Raw genomic sequence first — 14,277 nt, 5'->3', positions numbered from 1 at the left:
TACTGGACGGAGGTGTACAAGGTGCCATCCAAGCATCTTAGGGACTCCAGGATTTATGTAGGGTTTACTCCTTAGCCTTTTCTTCTCCCAAAGATATCCTGGAAGGCAGTGGAGGTTTAGCAGCAGAGTTTTCCTTCTCCTTGATGGGCTACCTTTCCAGGTTGACAAGCCCCATGTGCCCCTCACTTCCCTCTACAGCATGTGCAAAAACTGCCTTCTTGACCTTTGGACCCACTATTGCTATCATCTGCTCAATCCGCCTGAGCCAGTCTTCACATGAAGGGGAAGCAGTTATATATTAATTTTATTTATTTATTTTAGTATTAATAGTATTAGTGTTAATATTATTTAGTTACCTGTCATTTTCAGAAGATAAAACTAAGGACCCATTTTATTGCGAGGATTCTGTGGAAGCTGTTTATGTGCCTCTTCATCAAACATGGACTTACCAAGCTAAATGTTGCCCAATCACAAAAAATAATAGCCAGTTTGAATTCCTCATGCCAAAAAACATTTTTTTTAATACCTCACACTGAATAAATTTGCAAATATTAACCCCCTAAAATGACACACACTGCCGTGATATGGTAACTGACGTAAGGTGACCTAGGCTGCATACACAAACCTGGGAACTGTAGTTGGTGCTGGGAACTGTAGCTATGTTAGGGGTAAACTATAGTTCCCAAGATTCAGGGTGCTGATTTAAATGCACAAGGTGTACACAGTTTGAGTGAACATAGACTTAAACCTAGCTCTCCCCGGCTACACAACATTGGCTTTATCAATGGTGCTTACTCCTATGTAAGTCTGTATAGTATTGCAGGCTTCATCTGCAGTTCTAAGAATATTTATGGCACAATATTCTGCATCTTTACTCAGAAGTTAGACTTACTTAAGAGTAAATAAGCTTAGTCTGTAACCCAACCCCAAAACAGGCTGTTTGTTAAAAGGAGTAAATTGCATATGTCATATTTGTTGGTTTTCTTTGTAAGTACTATATTGGCTGTTCATTCTTCTCTCTGCATTCTGTAACCTCTGCTATCACTTCCTAGAAATAGCAAAAATTAAATTATATCTATTGGTCATCTGTTTAGGCATCAGCTCAAAAAGAACACAGCTTTAGATATACAGCAAACTGAAATTTATAGGGAAAATATGAAGGACGCTTATACATTTTGCTGTTTTACTTTGCCACTTCTTTTTAGGAATTATGATCTCTTGCTGTTATTCAGTAATGCATCAGTAAAATTTACCGCATGGTACATCTCAGTGGGAAAGAGGCAGAGGGTGACTGCATTGCAAATTACTCAAGAGGAGAAGGAAAATTGAGCAGAACATAAATGATGTGCCATTTATTGTACTAATGTTTAGTTTTGGCTGCAGCGAAACAGCAGCTGCTTGCCCTTCATTAAATAAGTATATGTTCAATTTGTAGCTGTAAATATGCAATCATTCTTCGGTCAGGGGCCGGGTTATTAAATTGTGCTATTCACACAGCCCTGCATGCTCTCCCAGTACCTATTCACAGGATGCCTCATAATGTAATTACAATTTTTTTATACAAGTAAGTGGAATTTACCCATAACAATGGTAAAATTACACAGGGTAGCTACAAATAACAGGTTACAATAAGCTTCTGGAGCGTAAGTGATGTTGGCAATGTGCATAGCCTTTTGCTTTATTCAAATCAGCTTCCATTATTTTTAAAGCATTAAAGGGAAACCAGGCAGAATGACACGATAAAGCCCTACACTCTTGTGAAAAATGAAAAAAATATTCTCAAAGGACTCAGCACTATGACCTCTCTCTTTTCCCCTGGTTCACCAAGATGGTAAACCTGGGCTTGGGCTGTATTGATTTTTAAAACACAGGTGGGAGCTCACTATCACTATTGTTAAATATTTCTTTTTCACTCATGTATCAATAAATAGCCTGGGTAGCTTAAAGGGGGGGGGGACTATATATTAATAATGATTGTCTCTACTTACAAAACAAAAACAACCCTTAATGTAGCTGGCATTTCAGTGAGTAGGTTATAGCCTTCATTGTTAACTCTGCTAGCAAGGATTAATCTAACCATTTCTAGGGCAATCCTGTGCATGCCTTCACAGAAGTAAACCCCGTTTAGTTCAGCAGGATTTACTTCCATGCAACTGTGTATAGAGTTACAGCCTGAATTTTGCAACTCAGACCTTGAACAGCACTAAGTAATCAAAAGGAATTACTCAGTTCTGATAAATGGTGACAATCAAAAGTGGTAAAATTTTGAATTTTAAACTAGATTTACTAGCTATATTGTTGTTGCTGTGAAAGCTTTAATTATGGTAAATACAATGGCTGTGGTCCACAAAGTGCTTGTCTCTATGGAATATGGAATATTATGGAACACAAATTTAAAACAGGGCTGCAATGTTAAAACACTAATTGGTTGTAATCATAGATTTAGAACTTTTGTTCAACTATATATGGCCCCCTCTTTCTCCAAAAGCTCTCTTCCCTCTCAACTGAGCAACAGGCAATTAGCCAATTTAAATCAGTGAGATGAACAAAATATGAACAATTGCCAGTAGGTGGCAGGCCATTAATGCAATACTGTACAATTCTATTCTTAAACCTTTAATGGCATATAGACAAGATTTTGGTAAGGTTCAGTACAATAAAATCACTCAGCGAAATCTGCATCTAAAAGTTAAGATAAGGTTGGATAACATTCACGTGTCCTCATTGCATGTTTCAGAAACCTGCTTATTATCTCCATCTTATATTAATGCAATACATTGTGCTTCTTGTGTACAGGTTTAAATAAATGCCAGTAAATGTATTTAGTACCAGCTTAAAAATAGACCAGAATAAGTTCAGAAAATATTGCATCAAGGTTCAATGTTTCTGGTGCCTGATTTGTGTTTCTGCGTAACAAAACTCATACAGCACAATTCACTGTAGCATATTTTTTTTGTCTCTTGGCTTGAATTATATGACCTTCTGAAATTTGCACCATAACTCACATAAGATTATTTTAATTAGCTGAGTTTTCTCTCCATGACAGAAGTATACACATTTCATGTCCAGCAGCAAGCATGTACATCTTCAGCATCGCAAGTTGAAGACTATCTGACTTGTATAATTAGAAATTTAACTGTGCTCAATAGAACTCACTAGCAGTTAGGACAAATTTTCTGCCACATATATTGATTCCAAGAAGGAGTTCATGTATGCATGTCTATCAGTCAATGAACTGCTGCATCAAGTGATGATCTGTTAAGAGCTACCACCCATCACAGACAGAGCTTTTGTCTTACCTGACCTCATCGCAAATACAATGCTTTTCAATTGAAGCTTTCAGGTTATCAAGTAATGTTCATATATGTGTGAATCAGCTGTAAGTTACCACCAGAATATGGAAGTGAATGTTGGTATTGCACAGTAGATTTTAAAATTTAATTTTCCCCATGGACCACCTGAAAATTGCTAAGGGTCTTGGCAGACCATTTATTTATTTTTTCCTTCCTGCTGTAGCTATTGTAATGCTCTGTGGTGGGTGATTTTTAATTGAATTTTCAATTGCTTCTTTTATTTATTAGATACCGTGTTTTATTGTATTACAATCTGAATTTCATAGAACTCAATACAATAAAGTGCAATATAAGAAAAGAAGCAATAAAAATACAATTAAAAACCAATATGAATATTGAATGTGATGGATGTGCTGTCTCCTGGCTTCATCCATAAATCCACAGACCATGCCACAAAGGACCTGAATGAAACTCTTGTACTACAGGTGGTCCATAGATCACAGTGTGGGAACGTAAAGTACGGTAACAGTTACCTTTGCATGAAATGTTAAAGAACAGTGAGCAAAACAAACATCATTTATTAATTTACAACTTATATACCACAATATAAAAAGTAGTATCTAAGCAGTTTACAAAAAAGTTGAACAAAACTAAAAGCCCAACAAACATACGGTATATATCATAGTACCATGCATATTTGACAAAAGCAATTTTCTGTTGTAAATTAATACAACGAAAGCCCAGCAAATATCTAAACAAAGCAACTGAGATTAAAGATCTGAAGATCTATTTCTAACAGTGCAATGTACATTTGGCACAGTTAAATGAACCTCATCCTGAACTGGATATTTCCACACATGGTCCTTAAGGCCTTACTTCTACCATCTCACTACTCGTCTAGGAAACCAGAAGGGCATCCTTAATACGTCTTGATGGTGGTAAGTCAACCAGCTAGTTGACCCCTGCAGGAGTTCAAAGGCACATTTCCCCTCTCTCTCTCTATCTCTCTTTTAGTCTTTGAGAATCTTGGTCCCAGGCCTTCAGCCATGGTGAGAACAAAAACAGTGGACAGTTACTCTGTTCTGTAACCAGAAACAAAGCAGTGTCAGCTTGTGAATATCTCTGCAAGATAAGTCTGCCCATAATAAATGCTAGATTATTTGTTTTTATTTATTTTGCAGTCACCTTGTCTGAAACCACCTTGTTCTCATTAAGGCAATACATTTCCGCTGACCTTGAAAACTTGCCACAGAAGCCAGATTATGTATTAATAATTGCAAACAGCCTTATCAAAAGTCCGGCTTCATGGATTACAATCAAGCAAAATGCTATATTGTGTTTTCGCCAATCAACACATTGACTTGAGATATACATTAACATATCACTATTCTCAGATTACATTAAAATAAATATGGTATTTCTAGTAGCGCAGATGTAGCTGCAGCGGGTGTGTGTGTGTGGCCTTCCATCTCCATAGAGAAATCAGTCGGTTGATTCCAGCCTCCTCCATAAACATTTCCAATGGACTTCCTTGACCTCCAGCCATGTAGGAAGTAGGCAGTCAAAAACAGCTTGATGGAATACTTTGGGGAAAACTGCAGCAGACTGCCCTACAGCACAAAATAATCCTGTAATCACATGTGCGTTTACTCAAATCAAAGTCCCATTGTATGATTAAATAATAAAACATACTGTGTATGTAAAAAACAAAACAAAAAGAAATATGGGGTCTACCATAACATGAGGGGTGACCTTCTTAGATTATTTTTTTGCCATCGTGAAATCCACCCGGAAAGCTTTCTCCTGTAGTGCATTATAGGAACATTTGGCTATTAAATTGGTTTGGCTCTGCCAAATTTTTTTACTTAGAATCTATTCTGTACCCCTTTAGAGATTTTCCAGACTCAGCCTTTTGATAAATCTAGCCCAACCCATGAGGTGGAGCAGCCACCAAAAACATATTTAAGACGAACTAGTGGAAGCCTTGCCAAAAAAAAAAAAAAAGACTATTACCCAGAGTTGGATGTAGGGTGGTGCAGGTGCCCCCACCCCCACAGAGCACTAAACCAAGGGGGTGCAAAAGAAGGTGGCTGGCATCCAACTGTCTCAGGAGACTATGGAAGAGTGTGCCATTGGGGGGTAAAGTCAAACTGTTGGAGAGTTACAGTGCCTGCTGTGGCTGTAGAGACCAATATGGGAGATACCTGTACGTGTTTTGTTGAAGGTGGGGCAAATGATTGTGCTGATGCAGGTGTACCATGGCAAAACAGTAGTAGTAGTAGTAGTAATACCTATATTTATACAGGTACCTACTCAATCTGTGTCCAGATTTTTACTTCTTGAAATATGGCCACCCTAAGTTAAGATGGACTTAACTATGCCTGTTGTCTTTGTCCATGGAGTTTTCTTGGCAGGGATACTGGAGTGGCTTGCCAGTTCCTGCTCCAGGTGGATCACGTTTGGTCAAAACTCTCCACTATGACCTGTCCATCTTGGGTGGCGCTGCACGGCATAGCTCATAGCTTCTCTGAGTTATTCAAGCCCCTTCGCCACGGCAAGGCAGTGATCCATGAAGGGGTAAGGCAGTGATCCATGAAGGGGCATCTTAAAAAGCAGAGACATCACCTTGGCAGCATCTTAAAAAGCAGAGACATCATCTTACCAACAAAGGTCCATATAGTTAAAGCTATGGTTTTCCCAGTAGTGATGTATGGAGATGAGAGCGGGACCATAAAGAAGGCTGATCACCGAAGAATTGATGCTTTTGAATTATGGTGCTGCAGGAGACTCTCGAGCGTCCCATGGACTGCAAGAAGATCAAACCTCTCCATTCTGAAGGAAATCAGCCCCAAGTGCTCACTGGAAGGACAGATCATGAAGCTGAGGCTCCAATACTTTGGCCACCTCATGAGAAGAGAAGACTCCCTGGAAAAGACCCTGATGTTGGGAAAGATGGAGGGCACAAGGAGATGGGGACGACAGAGGATGAGATGGTTGGCCAGTGTTCTCAAAGCTACCAGCATGAGTCTGACCAAACTGCGGGAGACAGTAGAAGACAGGAGTGCCTGGCGTGCTCTGGTCCATGGGGTCATGAAGAGTCGGACACGACTAAACGAATAAACAACAACAACAAACTATGCCTACTGCTTTCTTCAAGGAAAGGCTACCAGTTTGTTTCTGAGCCAAGTTCATGGTAGTGTTTTTTACCTTCCAAGCACCAAATGGTCTAGGACAGGATCTCTGAGAGAGCTCCCTTTCCCAGATATACATCCCTCTTTATTGGGCCAACTGTTGCTTCCCTACACATCCCTCAGGGTAAGATGAGCCTCTTGTCCCATTTAGTTGCTCTCTTTTCAGACAGGGTTTGAATGTTAAATATACACGATACAGTGGTACCTCGGGTTAAGTAAAAGGTAAAGGTACCCTTGCCCGTACGGGCCAGTCTTGACAGACTCTGGGGTTGGTGCGCCCATCTCACTCTATAGGCCGGGGGCCAGCGCTGTCCGGAGACACTTCCGGGTCACGTGGCCAGCGTGACAAAGCTGCATCTGGCGAGCCAGCGCAGCACACGGAAACGCCGTTTACCTTCCCGCCAGTAAGCGGTCCCTATTTATCTACTTGCACCTGGGGGTGCTTTCGAACTGCTAGGTTGGCAGGCGCTGGGACCGAGCAGCGGGAGCGCACCCCGCCGTGGGGATTCGAACCGCCGACCTTTCGATCGGCAAGCCCTAGGCGCTGAGGCTTTTACCCACAGCGCCACTCACGTTAAGTACTCAATTGCTATTCAGTAGTTTTCTTTTAAAAAATGAATCTAGATGTTGTTAACTACAACTCCCAGTCCAGATTATGAACCACAAAGTGTGTGGGGTTTATGACTACTGTTCTAATTTACTTAAATTGAAAAGCATATTATCAATTTCCAAATTAAATAAATAAACTCCGGCTGCTCTTAATATGTGTAGGTAACTTGGAGAAAAGCTGTTGCCTTAGCAGCGAGAGTTTGTTGTTATTTTTATTTTCCCTAAGGGAAAAAAAAATTTCCCCTGTCAAAACACTTCACAATAGCCATGCCTGAGGTGCTGTGTGAAACAGCTCTGCTCACTGTTGCTTTTCTTAACCGCTAAGGTGTTGGCTCAATATAAAAGAAACACACCGACTGTGATGTGCAAGAAGTCTTTCCAAATTTGATGCTTCTGGGCGGTTAATGTCAAGCAGGCATTCTTAAAGACACGATCCACTAGCCCACCCATGATTATAAATCTGAACATAAGGGAAGTGTTTTATCAAGGTCAGCTCCAGTGAAAGCTATTCCCTAGCCCACTATCATTAATCTCCGACAAAATTGCTTTGTGTGCATCATTCCACATATGGAAGTCTGCTTATCGGTGGCCTGCAGTCGCTTCCCTGCCCACACATTACTCTCACCTGTGCCTACAACTTCTATTAATGAATGCGCCCAGTTCAAGTCACATTGAATTCAGCGCAACTGCTTCCCTGCTTTTCACAAAGCAGCAGTCTCTTCTTATCCATTTCAGGGCCATTTCAGGGCCAAGAGAACAGAGGAGGACTGCCTGCACCTAGGATCAAATCTGCACCTTATTTCTACTGTTAAAGGTACAGATCGGTAGGGCAGTGTCTCCAAAGGAGGGGATGAGATGCTGAGGCCCAGGGAACGGCCATCAGAGTTGTAGAAGGCAGAGGTTGCTGTGGAGGGAGGAGACAGTTCCATTATCATCAAAGGGGGCACTGCAATACTCTCCTTGCCCATTCAAATAAGCTGGATAGACTTGAAAATAGTGCCCCTGGGTTGAAAATGCTGCTGCTCAATGCCAAGCTGGTGAATGGCAAAACAGCACCTATCCAGGATGATCATAATGACCTGGCTTGTATTACAAAGACCAGACTGGATGAAGGTGTGGGTGTGGCTGGCTGGCTGGGGAATCTCTCTTAGCTTTAGGTTTCTCTGCACAGCAGCAGGCTAGATCTGGGGACGAGGCAGGAGAGTTGCAGTGGCCTATCATGACTGCGTCTTTCTGCCCAGGTATCGTCTCTTGTGGTCTGTTGGGTTTGAGTGTGTGTATGGGACTGTGGTAGGGACTGATTATCTAGTTGCATTTCAATCTGGTTTCAGGCCTGGTTATGGGACAGAGATGGCTTTGGTCACCTTGATTTATGCTATGATCTGGACAGGGGAAGTGTGTCCCTGTTGGTTCTGCTGGACCTTTCAACACCTTTCAGTATCACCTCTGGTTTTTGAATTACTACAACTGCCCTCTGCCATTTGTCTTCCTAAGCGTCCTATTAGTAAGCTCTGTTGAAATCCATGAGATTTGCCTCCAAGTGAATATTTTTATTTCCATGCTTCCAGGAAAAAAATGGGTTTAAGTCAGAAGGCCTTGACATAATGGAAGGCTGAATTTGCAGCCAAGTCTGAATCCATTAGGATCACCAGTCGTGTTTGGATTACTGCGGGGAGACACTCAAAAGGAAAACATTTAGCATATGGTAGATATTTGTATCATCAAGGCCTTTCACTAATGGCAATGCTGCAGATAAAGAAAGCTGATGTTTAACAGTAATCAAAACACAAATATGTATCTATGCAACATTCTGTTTATTCATTAATCCTCCTGAAAGTAGTTTAAGACCAAGAGGCCAAGCAGGCATGTCATGGTTATGAAATTGTGCTCAGGCCATGTTATTCAAATATCTAATGAGCATTTCCCCCCAAACTGCTAAATGGATAAAGATCTTGAGGAGCTGAGTTTGAGGCTGCATGTTCAAGGTCTTGATGTTAATCTGTTTCTGCTTGTGGGTTTCCTACAGGCATCTGGGTGGTCACTGGGAGAACAGGATGCTGGACTAAATGGGCCATTGCCTGGTTCTGCAGGCTCTCCTTACCTACTGTGTCTGTCTGTCTGTCTGTTTGAATGTCTGTCTGTCTGGCTGGCTGGCTGGCTCTTTTCTCTCTGTTCGGATTCCTCTCAAGATATCATTCCCAGACTTGATACAAAGGTTTCCGAGGTGCTCTTTGTCGACACTTGGAAGCTGGTCGCTATTTTGAATCAGGTTGGCAGATCGAAATGTCACTTTGGCCTGACCTTGCCCATGGTTTGGCCACCTCTCAAGATACCTGCACCAAACTCAGCATGAGGCTTCCCAAGATGGCGGTGGGGATGTTCTTCATCACTGTTTGGATGCTGGGAACTATTCTGAATCAAGATGCTGGACCAAAATGTGACTTTGGCATGACTTTGCCCATTTGGGGGGCATAGGCTAGGCTGCCTCTTGAGATATCATTGCCAAACTTGGCATGAGGGTTCCCAAAGAGGGTGCAGCAGTTTTCAGTGATATTTGGATCCCAGGCACTATTTTAAATCAAGATGCTGGACCAAAACATGAGTTTGGATTGAATTACTTCACCTGATTTTGGCTTGATGGGTCCAAAGTCACAAATTGCACTATCCAATTAAAAATCCATTATTTTTGTTTCAGGTAGGTAGCCGTGTTGATCTGACACAGTCAAAATAAAAAAAATTTAAAAATTGTCCAGTAGCACATTAGAGACCAACTAAGTTTGTTCTGGGTACAGTGGTACCTCGGGTTACATACGCTTCAGGTTACAGACTCCACTAACCCAGAAATAGTACCTCAGGTTAAGAACTTTGCTTCAGGATGAGAACAGAAATCGGGCTCCGATGGTGCGGCGGCAGCAGGAGGCCCCATTAGCTAAAGTGGTGCTTCAGGTTAAGAACAGTTTCAGGTTAAGAACGGACCTCCAGAACAAATTAAGTACTTAACCCAAGGTACCACTGTATAAGCTTTCATGTGCATGCATACTTCTTCAGATACTTTTTCAGGTATCTGAAGAAGTGTGCATGTACACAAAAGCTTATACCCAGAACAAACTTCGTTGGTCTTTAAGGTGCTACTGGACAATTTTTTAATTTTTTTTATATTTTTGTTTGTTTACAAAAATGCCTGGGGAGTGCCAGGCACTCCCCAATACTGTTCTTCTATCATGCCCTTAACAACTAGGGACCAGGTTACCTGAAAGATCACATGCATAGACCTGTAATATCATGTTGATAATCTAAGGCAGCGATAACTGATCTGGTGCCCTCCAGATGTGGTTGGACTACCATTCTGATCAGCCTTAGCCAGCATGGCTCATGATCAGGATGACAAGAGCTGTAGTCCAACAATAGTTGGAAGGAACTACATTGCCTGCCCCTAAGCTGAGGAAATTCTTCCCCTGGCATTGCACCATACAGAATGCCATCGGGTGGTGACCAAGAAAGAGGCATATCCCACTTTTGCCCTTGCACTATGGAATGCCCTGCCCTCTGTCATACATGAAGCAGCCACCATCAATTGCTTCACACATCTTGTAAAGGCTTATTTTCCTTGACAGCATTTTGTGTGTTTGAATCCCCTGTATTCTTGCTTTTTTATATATATACTTTTATGCTGCAGTTTTATTGGTTTTCTGCTGTATTTTTTTTTTAATGGCATTGTCTTTCTCTTGCACGCTGTTTAGAAAATTGTCTGTCGATACATCACGCAAGCAGCACATAGATCAACTACAGCTGTAATGTCTGTGAACACGTAGCCGGGGTTGGGAAATCAAGAGCATGCCACTGAAGGAAATAAAAAAAAAGGTTTTATTGAACCAAGATATGACACAACTATGCTTGATGATGAAATATTATATCCTGAGCATTAATGCCAGCAGCTAAATTCAAATTAATAATTGACACATTGCTATAACTTTATTTCAGGGGTTATCATCACTCTAGAAAGCAATTGTCTCTGACACTGAAAAACCTTCAGGATTGGAAAGTGGACTGTTCCGTGATTGGCATCATTTATAAGTAATAATGCTGAATAATTCATTTTCAAGATATATGTGGATAATATATGGCTGCGGCTAATGGTGCCAAGTAGAGTTCCATTTACAAAGCCAGGGTCAAAGACTTTTTCGCATCCTGTATGTTGTTTGATAGACACATCTAGGAGAGCACAAGTCTTCAGTGGTAGTATTAAGAGCTAAGTAGCCTATTTCATACACAAGCGCACGCAGGGACTTTTAGAGGCATAGGATTTTGTTGCAAGTAAATGGAGGAGAGGGACATGATGTTTGAAATACTGTGTTGAAATATCTCATTAAACTGGAACAACTCATGCATGCTATAGCTTTGCTTGACGTTTTCTCCACCGAAAATAAAATTCATGGTGAATTAATCAACTCCCTAGTTTATTTTCTTCTGAGACTTTACTGTTCTAGGGCACAAGGTTACCTGATCCTGCCTCAGCCAATAGCTTTGGCTACAGTCATTATCAGCTCATGACAATCTGAGAGATGGAAAACACAAAGAATCTGGAACGCTCCCATTTTAAACTTTATGTGTTGCACTGATTAATGAGGTGTAGAGTCACCCAGAGTAAATGATTAGGCAATGGCACAGGCGTAGAATTCCTATGCTGCTTTACATGCCTTGGATCAGACTTTTAAAACAAGAGGCCAAAGGCCAAGTATTAACTGGAGTGTTAAAGAAACATGGGCCCTTGGAGCCAGCGCTTTGTTTTATTTTCCTGCACTGGTGACATGGCAGCAATACTTTATCATAGTTACTTGTTATGGCTTTCTTATCAGATTTCTGTAAACAGGGCTGTCACTGTGAGCTGCCTTCAGCCTTCCTGACCAGAGTTTTGGACTTGACAAAGCATGATTCTTGCAGATTACCACGTTCATGAGTATCCCTCCCCATTTTACAAAGTAAGCAGAGTAAATAAGCGCACTGGATTGGATTTGATGCACCTTCGCTTCTTCGGATGAAAGGGATCTTTCCATCAGAAGACTCCATCTGTCAGAGGAAGGTAAAGTTTGGATCCAGCAAGCCGTACACTTGAAGATATTTGCACACTACATGTGCCCTCAGCTTGACACTGCAGCTAACAATTTGCATTGTGCTGCTTGGACTAGCAATGTGACTTGCAGGTGTCAGGTGCGCAAGACTGTCATATGCCTCTCTCACAGACAAACCTCTCTGCATGGACATCCCCTCAGCAGTTCATTTCTAAAAGAGAAGTCTTTTGTACAAAGCTGGTTTCATGCCCCCTGACCCGGGAGGACTTTTTATTTTTTGTAAGATTTTGTTAAAGCTTTTTCATAAAACAATAGAACAATCTGCCCGGACACTGAGGTCCAGTCCTGAGGGCCTTCTGGCGGTTCCCTTGCTGTGAGAAGCCAAGTTATAGGGAACCAATCAGAGGGCCTTCTCAGTAGTAGCACCTGCCCTGTGGAACGCCCTCCCACCAGATGTCAAAGAGAAAAACAACTACCAGACTTTTAGAAGACATCTGAAGGCAGCCCTGTTTAGGGAAGCTTTTAATGTTTAATAGGTTATTGTATTTTAATATTCTGTTGGAAGCTACCCAGAGTGGCTGGGGAAACCCAGCCAGATGAGCGGGGTATAAATAAATTATTATTATTATTATTTAAAAGAAACCAATCCAAATGGAAACATAAACAGAGAAAATTCAGATGCAGAGTCCTATTGACCTCAATGGCATCTGCTTTTATTTGGAGATTTCTCTGCATTGGGCAGCCTTTCTAATGACAGAGATATGTCATTTGGGCTGACTAAGAACATTTCATTATTTAGGGTTGCCATCTTTCAAAAAGTGAAAATCCGGACACAAAAGTTGTTGAGTTTTTTGTGGGTTTTTTAGTTACTTTAAGGAAAATTGCCCAAAATGACATTGCTGACATGGATACTGCAGTATTCCGGCTATGTCCAGGAAATTCTGAGTGTATGGCAACCCTACATTATTTATAACTCACGCCTATCTTATGATGGTTGACATTCTAGCAAATATTGTTTTGTAAAATAAGTACACCTCTGTGGTACAGATATTCCAAGTGAATAGCAGCATCTTTATTATTTATTGCCATCATTTAAGCAAGGAAGATAATTAGCCATGAATCTGCGTTTCTGAATGTCCTGTCCATTTGCTTGGACCATCAAGTTGATCAAGAGCCTGAATTGTCCTAAACAAGAAGGAACTTGTCGCTGAAAGATAAGTCTGGTTTTGAAATAGACAACTCAAGATAATTGTGCAGTCCATATGGCAGAGAAGATGTGCCTTGTCATTTCCTTACAAGTTGCTTAGGCTGCATGTCATTATATTCCGTGTGTGGCTAGAGATTATGGCTGAGTCCCTCACTTGACGCTTCCCTTCGAATTGCAAAGGACGTGGGTGAAATGACTTGCAAGGGCAGGAAAATTACTGATAGTGAATCATTGTTGGGCTCTATGACTTCCAGCACAAACATTTGACAAACATTAGGCAAAGACCTGCTATTGCTATTAAAATAGGAATCTACTCTTAAAATTCATGGTGTAATCATATAGCATAGAAAATAAGCTCTCTGCTATATTTCAGATAAAATGTTTTTTTAGCAGATGGGGGTAGAATTACATTTCATGTGACAGGGACTTTAAAGTCCTGTTCCTAAAATCCATGTAAATGACAATACAGTTTGTTGTAGAATTGGATACAAGTTTTATTGATGAATCCCTAAAGATTTACAAAGCACGAGAGCAAGATGTAAACATGCATACTTTTTCCCTTCTCCAAATTTATGCTAGGATGTTAATAATATAGTTTAGTCTGTAAATTCTAAACTTACTTACTGAGGAGTAATGCTGTAATCCTACATACTCTTACCTGGGAATAAGCCCCATTATATGGGAGTAAGCCAAATTGGGTACTTCTGGATAGGCTTGTACTGTATAGGATTGCCTTGCCAGGCCCATGGAGTAAATCTACAAATGAATGTGCAATTGTGTTTATCATTCTAAGCTTGCCTAAAATCCTTTTGTCCTTAGCTCATAAGAGCTGCCACCAGTTCTAAATGACAAGTTTACAGTACACAACTACACAGAAGTAAGCCCACCAAGTTAAATCGCACATACCC

This window comes from Podarcis erhardii (genome assembly GCF_964252035.2).
Source record: "Podarcis erhardii genome assembly, chromosome: 10".
Classification (NCBI taxonomy): domain Eukaryota; kingdom Metazoa; phylum Chordata; class Lepidosauria; order Squamata; family Lacertidae; genus Podarcis; species Podarcis erhardii.
This window is presented reverse-complemented; position numbering follows the sequence as displayed.